Consider the following 7907-nt stretch of genomic DNA (forward strand, 5'->3'; position numbering starts at 1 on the left):
CATGGACCGAATGGGAGGTACTGGATCTGATCACTGTATGGGGAGACAAATCAGTGCTATCAGAACTCCGTTTCAAAAGACAAAATGCCAATATATTTGAAAAAATCTCCAAAGACATGAAGGACAGAGGCTGTAACAGGGACCCACAGCAGTGCCGCGTGAAAATTAAGGAGCCCAGGCAAGTCTACCAAAAAACCAGAGGCAAACGGCCGCTCTGGGTCAGAGCCCGAGACATGCCGCTTCTATGATGAGCTGCATGCAATTCTAGGGGGTGCCCCTACCACTACCGCACCCCTGATCATGGACACCTGCGGGTGGGGGGGGGGAGTCTCATGCAACAGGGATGAGGAGGAGGAGGATAGCACACAACACTCAAGCGGAGAAACTGTTCTCCCCTACAGCTAGGAACTGTTTATCACCCTGGAGCCAATACCCTCCCAACCCAGGCTCCCGGACCATGAAGCCGGAGAAGGCAACTCTGGTGAGTGTACCTTTGTAAATATAATACATGGTTTAAAAGCAAGCGTGTTTAATGATTAATTTGCCCTGAAGACTTGGGATGCATTCACGGCCAGTACAGCTACTGGAAAAGTCTGTTAACGTGTCTGGGGATGGAGCAGAAATCCTCCAGGGACATTATTAAGGGGACATTCAGAGGTGGCTGTTCCTGCTGAGCTGTTTCCCTGCAGCTGAAAAGAAATCATCCCTGCTTTTAGCTACGCGGTGGGCTGGGGGTGGGGCATTCAAGCTGAGCTGTTCACAATTGGCTGGCAGGGATCTTCCCCGATACTAGTCACGCGCTGGGAGGAGGGGTGATCATCCCAGAGAAGTGAGTGGGGGGGGTTAGTTGGATTTGTGCTGCACGTTAACCCAAAAACAGCAGCCCCTCCTGTTAAATGGCCATCCCAACAGATGCTTGGTATGGGAAAGGAGGGCGCTGCTGTTTGAAACCATTCCCACACGTAATGAAGATTGAAGAAGCCGAAAGACTGTGGCTTACTATGGCTGCCTGCAAACCGAATTCTGTTGCCTGGCCCTGCGTGTGTGATCTCTCACACCAAATGGGCAGGCCCTCAATATAAGAGGCAAAATGCAACCTTGTACCGAAAGCACATGTGCTCTGTAATGTTAACAGCTTGGTTCACTGTGAAAGTCTACCCATTGTTCTCTAAAATGTGTCTTTTTAAATACTACTCTCCCCTCTTTTTCCTCCCGCAGCTGCAAATGTTTCAACACTCCCCCTATCATCTCCAGCCCCGAGGCTAGCGCAGATAAGAAGGCGAAAAAACCCACACTCGAGATGAAATGTTTTCTGAGCTCATGCAGTCCTCCTGCACTGAAAGAGCTCAACAGAATGCATGGAAGCAAACAATGGCAGAGTCCAGGAAAGCAGACACTGAACACGAGGAGAGGAGGGACGAGCAAGAGGAGAGGTGGTGGCATGCAATGCTGAGGCTACTGGGGGATCAAATCAATATGCTCTGGCGTCTGGTGGAGCTGCAGGAAAGGCAGCAGGAGCACAGACCACCGCAGAAGCCCCTCTGTAACCACCTGCCCTCCTCCCCAAGTTCCATAGCCTCCTCACCCAGATGCCCAAGCAACAGAAGGCTGGCATTCAATAAGTTTTGAAGTGCAGTGTGGCCTTGTCCTTCCCTCATCCACCACTCCACTTGGTGCTTCCCTCCTCTCCCACCCCTCCCAGGCTACCTTTAGTTATCCCTCTATTTGTGTGATGAATTAATAAAGAATGCATGATTTTGAAACAATAATGACTTTATTGCCTCTGCAAGCGGTGATTGACTTACAAGGAAGTAGAGTGAACCAAGTTTTTCATCAAGGGGGCAGGTTTTCATCAAGGAGAAACAAACAGAACTGTCACACTGTCGCCTGGCCAGTCATGAAACTGGTTTTCAAAGTTTCTCTGATGCACAGCGCGCCTTGCTGTGCTCTTCTAATTGCCCTGGTGTCTGGCTACACTTAATCAGCGGCCAGGCAATTTGCCTCAACCTCCCACCCCGCCATAAACATCTCCCCCTTACTCTCACAGATATTGTGCAGCACAAAGCGAGCAGCAATAACAATGGAATATTGGCTTCGCTGAGGTCTAACCAAGTCAGTAAACTGTGCCAGTGCGCTTTTAAATGTCCAAAGGCACGTTCTACCGCCATTCTGCACTTCCTCAGCCTAGAGTTGAACAGCTCCTGACTCCTGTCCAGGGTGCCTGTGTATGGCTTCATGAGCGAGGGCATTAAGGGATAAGCTGGGTCCCCAAAGGATAACTATAGGCATTTCAACATCCCCAACGGTTATTTTCTGGTCTGGGAAGTAAATCCCTTCCTGGAGCTGTTCAAACAGACCAGAGTTCCTGAAGACGCGAGCATCATGTACCTTTCCTGGCCATCTCACGTTGAGGTTGGTGAAATGTCCCTTGTGATCCACCAGTGCTTGCAGCACCATTGAAAAGTACCCATTGTGGTTTACATACTGGCTGCCAAGGTGCTCTGGTGCCAAGATAGGGATGTGTGTTCTGTCTTTCGCCCCACCACAGTTAGGGAATCCCATTGCAGCAAAGCCATCCACAATGACCTGCACAGTTCCCACAGTCACTACCCTGGATAGCAGCAGCTCAGTGATTGCGTTGGCTACTTAGATCACAGCAGCCCACACAGTAGATCTACCCACTCCAAATTGATTCCCGACTGACCGGTAGCTGTCTGGCACTGCAAGCTTCCACAGGGCTATCACCACTCGCTTGTGAACTGTGAGGACTGCTCTCATCTTGGTATTCTTGAGCTTCAGGGCAGGGGAAAGCGAGTCACAGAGTTCCAAGAAAGTGTCCTTATGCATGCGAAAGGATCACAGCCACTGGGAATCATCCCAGACCTGCAACACTATGCGGTCCCACCAGTCTATGCTTGTTTCCCAGGCCCAGAATCGGCATTCCACAGCATAAGCCTGCCCCTATTGCCACCAGGATGTCCAAATTGCCAGGGCCCATACTTTGAGAGAAGTCTGTGCCCATGACCCTCATCATTCTCGTCACTGTGCTGCTGTCGCCTCCTCACCTGCTTTTGCAGGTTCTGGTTCTGCACCTACTGCAGGATAATGCGCAAGGTGTTTACAATGCTCATAACTCCCGCGGTCATCTGAGTGGGCTCCATGCTTGCTGTGGTGTGGCGTCTACAGGAGAGCAGGGTTGCAGTGGAAGCGGTGGCTGACAGTTAGCACCGCACATATTTCCCGAGGAAGAACACATGTACCCAGGAGCCCATGACAGACAACATGGAGAAATTCACTATTGAGACAATAGCAGCAGAGCAGAGTTGCAGCAGAAGCGCTAGATGACAACGATTAGCAGTCCTACTGCACCATCTGCTGAAAGCAGTATGATGCCCGCACAGAAAAAAGGCGCAAAATGATTGTCTGCCGTTGCTTTCATGAAGGGAGGGGCAACTGACGACATGTACCCAAAACCCCCCGTGACAATGTTTTTGCCCCATCAGACATTGGGAGCTTAACCCAGAATTCCAATGGGCGGTGGAGACTGCAGGAACTGTGGGATAGCTACCCACAGTGCACCGCTCCATAAATCGATGCTGGCCACAGTAGTGAGGGTGCACTCCGCTGACTTAATGCACTTAGTGTGGACATATGCAATCGACTGTATAAAATTGATTTCTAAAAATTGACTTCTATAATATCGACCTAATTTCATAGTGTAGACATCTTCTGAGTATTGAAACTCAGGGTAATTGAAAGAACATTCTGCAAGGGACAGGCAAACAACAGGACAGCATGCTGCTTTCCTGGAGAAAAAGACCCAGGACGTCACTCTAAGATTGGGTAGTCTGCTGAAGTTGACAGGCAAGGATCCACTGGTGATGGTTCATATGACACTGCACCACAGGATCTCTCACAGACAGAAGATAATTTCAGGGAATGGAGAAGCTTGCTGAAGAAGAATGTCCAAGCAAACTTCTGAGTTTCTTCCTGTCCAAAGGAAAACAAAAGAAGGCAGAAGATTCTGGAAGTAAAATGATGGCTAAGTAAGTGTAGAGGGGAGGGTTTGGGTTTCGTGGAACATTAGCCCACCTTATATGGCGAGAGGGGGCTGAATAGTTTGGATGACCTCCACCTCAGTAGAAGGGGGACCAATATTCTCCTGGACAGGCTGGCTATAGTAGTAAACTAATAGCAAAAGGGAAGGATAAAACGAGGGAAGATATGAGTATGCAGCAAAAAAATTGAAATGTTGAGAACAAAATCAAGGAACCAAAGGACATAAAGAAGAAATTCTTGAATTGCCTATACACCAGTGCTAGGAACATGGGTAGGTTTACAAGACATGACCTCTTTTTTGGTAGTCTGCTCTCCGTCTGGGTGGATTTTTAAAATAGGAGTTAAAGTCTAGGGGTTTTGCAGAGCTGACAGTGCAGCCCAGAAAGGGCCTGACTGGTCTACTTTCCAATTGGTCCCACCCCTGCATCCACAGCAGATTGGTCCATTCCCTCACAGCCCTGGTTCCCAGCCCTGGGAGGGGGTCTCAAAGGGAGGCACTGACTGATGGCTGGCGCTGGGTCCTGGGTTTGCACCAGTTGCCCAGCCACCATGACAGGGAGCAACACTGCCCCCTTACTACCTCCAGTGAGTACCCCTGCTGCAGGTACCCCTTCTGTTACACACACAGAGATATTATATAATCATTATGGTTAGGAAGGGCCGCATTGCCAGTGCCAGCACTGCTCATCTCCTCCACCTGTGCCTGTATCTAGACATACAACCTTAGAATCACAGAATATCAGGGCTGGAAGGGACCTCAGGAGGTCATCTAGTCCAACCCCCTGCTCAAAGCAGGACCGATCCCCAACTAAATCATCCCAGCCAGAGCTTTGTCAGGCCTGACCTTAAAAATATCTAAGGAAGGAGATTCCACCACCTCCCTAGGTAACGCATTCCAGTGTTCCACCACCCTCCTAGTGAAAAAGTTTTTGCTAATATCCAACCTAAAACTCCCCCACTGCAACTTGAGACCATTACTCCTTATCCTGTCATCTGTTACCACTGAGAACAGTCTAGATCCATCCTCTTTGGAACCCCCTTTCAGGTAGTTGAAAGCAGCTATCAAATCCCCCCTCATTCTTCTCTTCCGCAGACTAAACAATCCCAGTTCCCTCAGCCTCTCCTCATAAGTCATGTGTTCCAGACCCCTAATCATTTTTGTTGCCCTCCGCTGGACTCTTTCCAATTTTTGTACATCCTTACCATGGATGCCTCTACCCAGATCCTGGTGTGGATTTGCAGAGACTGTGCCCTGCATATTCCACTCACAGAAAGCCAGGCTGGGGGGACCATCCAGTGTGAAAGGTGCCTGCTAGTAGAATCTCTCAGGAAGCAGGTGGGAGAACTACAGGAGGAAGTGGCTAGGCTGAGGAGCATCTGTGCCCAGAAGGAATTCCTCGAGAGTATTCATATGAAGACATCCAAGGCTGAGGAAGCTATCCAGCTACAGAGGAAGTCACAAAGCCACTTTGTCACACTACCAGGGAAGGAGGATATGACTGTCAGTCACAGGGAGGACACTGGCTGCTAGTTACTTCTGGCAGCGAGCAGTGCTCCACCCCTACTCCCACCCCTCCCACCATGGTGATGGAAAAACGTTATGTTGCCCTAGCAACGAGCTATGAGGATTCACCTCCAAAGGTGGAAGAGGAAAGGCCATGTACCCCCAAGGCTAGGAAGATCGCAACCACCGCTCCCAGGAGGAAACATAGGGTCGTGGTGTTTGGTGACTCTCTTCTGAAGGGGACGGAGGCACCCATCTGTTGCCTGGACATGCCATGGGCCCATATGTGAGACGTTATGGAGGGACTGTTGAGGATCATCTGCCCTTTATTACCCTATGCTACTCATCCATGTGGGCACTAATTATACTAGGAGGCATGACCCTCAGCAGATAAAAAGGGACCACAGAGATCTGGGAGTAAGGGTGAATCAATGACACCTAAAGCCCCGGTCCTCAAAAGGTATTCAGGGGGTAACCAGCCTCCTTTACACACCTAAATTCACCGGCTAGGCATCACTGACATTTTCAAAACTGACACTCACCTGCTACCCTTAATCACACAGACTCTAGGATGTCTACACTACAGCTGGGCAAGTGTCTCCCAGCCCGGGTTGACAGACTCACTCTAGCTCAACTCAAGCTAAGTGTGCTAGAAATATCAGTGTGAACATTGAGGCTCAGGCTAGCCACCTGATCTCAGACCCGAGGGGGTGGGAGCTTAGATCTACCTAAAGCTGTGGGTCCGAGCTCGGGTGGCTAGCCTGAGCCTCCATCAGTGCAACAATGTCCATCTTGCTATTTTTAGTGTGCTAGCACCAGCTGAGGTACCTCACGTCTGTCCATCCAGGCTGGGTACCATGGTCTCAGCTTCAGTGTACACATACTCCTAGGTTTCCACCAGATGGCATTCAGAAAGCCACCTAAGCCCTGACAGCCCCCTCCCCTCACAGCTAACAAGCAGCTCAAAGCCCCAGAGGTCCTGAAGTGGGATTTGCAAACTAAGTTGAAGAATGCCTATCTCACCAGTGGTCCCCGATCCTGTAGGTGTGCACCCCTCATACCTGATGTGTCAGACCCTGCAGCAGGAAGGCTGGGTGCAGACTACTCACATGTGGATGGTGTTGTGCAGAGGCCTGAACTCTAAGTTGTCTAAGATAATCAAAGTCGAGCTCAGAATGTTACATGAAAAAGGAGATAGAAAAACAATTAGTCCAACAAAAAAAGTCTACTTATACCACCAACAGATTATGTTGAGATCAAGGCAAGAATGGAATCAGAAAATAGACCAACATCAGAAATGCAGAAATTAGACCTGATTGGTAGACAAAATAATGAGGGGATGGGCTGTTCCTTAAGAGAAACTTAGAACATAGGGAGGATCAAAACACTAGGCTGGACTGAAAGAAGCAAGCTGACATCCCCAGCATCTCCTGGGACCCCAGGATCCATTACACCCTTGGACCTTCACCGTCCTGATCCAGAGAAATCTCCTGACTAGACCACAGCAGGAAGAGGGGACTGATGACACCTCTACCAGTGTTAGCTAACTCCCCAACACCTTGAATGTGAGATTTTAGTTCCTGGTCCTATCCCCTCCCCCATATGTCATTTTCCTCCCCACCTTATTTCTCCTCTTTTCTCATCTCTGTTTACTTTCTGTTTAAGAGTCTGGCTCTGCAAGACTGTCTTTCAGACTAGAACTGTGAGCCAGTAACCAGAAAGGCTCGTCTAAACAGCCTGATGCTGTTCCAAGTTTCCCAGGTCTCAGAGTGGCTAATGAGACCATATGCTGTGCCTAAGTTTCTTTAACAGTGAGGTTGCAAGTAACAGTCAGCTCCACAGGCAGAAGCTGTGTTTTCTTTCTTTGCTGTTCTTTTCCTTTCCGCTTTTGTCTTGTCTTCAAAGAAATGGGACTGGACTTTATCAACAGCTCCAAACCCCAGCTGAGGATCATACATGTAGGGAGGCACCTGTCTGTCCTGTCAGCCAGGTGCATGTGATCAGCCACTTAGGCATCTAAGCCCCTCTCCTTGCCATCTCCCTCTTAAGCCATCTCCCTGCTCTGCTTGCTGGTTTCTAAGGATTCCTTCCTTAGGCACCTAACTCTCCTCATACAGTCCATGGAGAGCCTGGACACCTAGCTCAGGGCAGAGGATTCCTCAGTGGCAGGCCACCTAGGATTAGGTATTGCAACACTGAGCAGAGCAATGACCAAGTATCTTTGAGGAACTAGGCCTTAGTCTTCCCCTCAGCTGTCTGAGCCCACAGACTCACCACATCCTGGAACGAAAATATGCCTTCCATCAAACTGCACGGCAGCTACAAGAGTGTGCTTCAACCTCAA

The sequence above is a fragment of the Lepidochelys kempii genome, chromosome 27 (assembly GCF_965140285.1).
Source record: "Lepidochelys kempii isolate rLepKem1 chromosome 27, rLepKem1.hap1, whole genome shotgun sequence".
Classification (NCBI taxonomy): Eukaryota; Metazoa; Chordata; order Testudines; family Cheloniidae; genus Lepidochelys; species Lepidochelys kempii.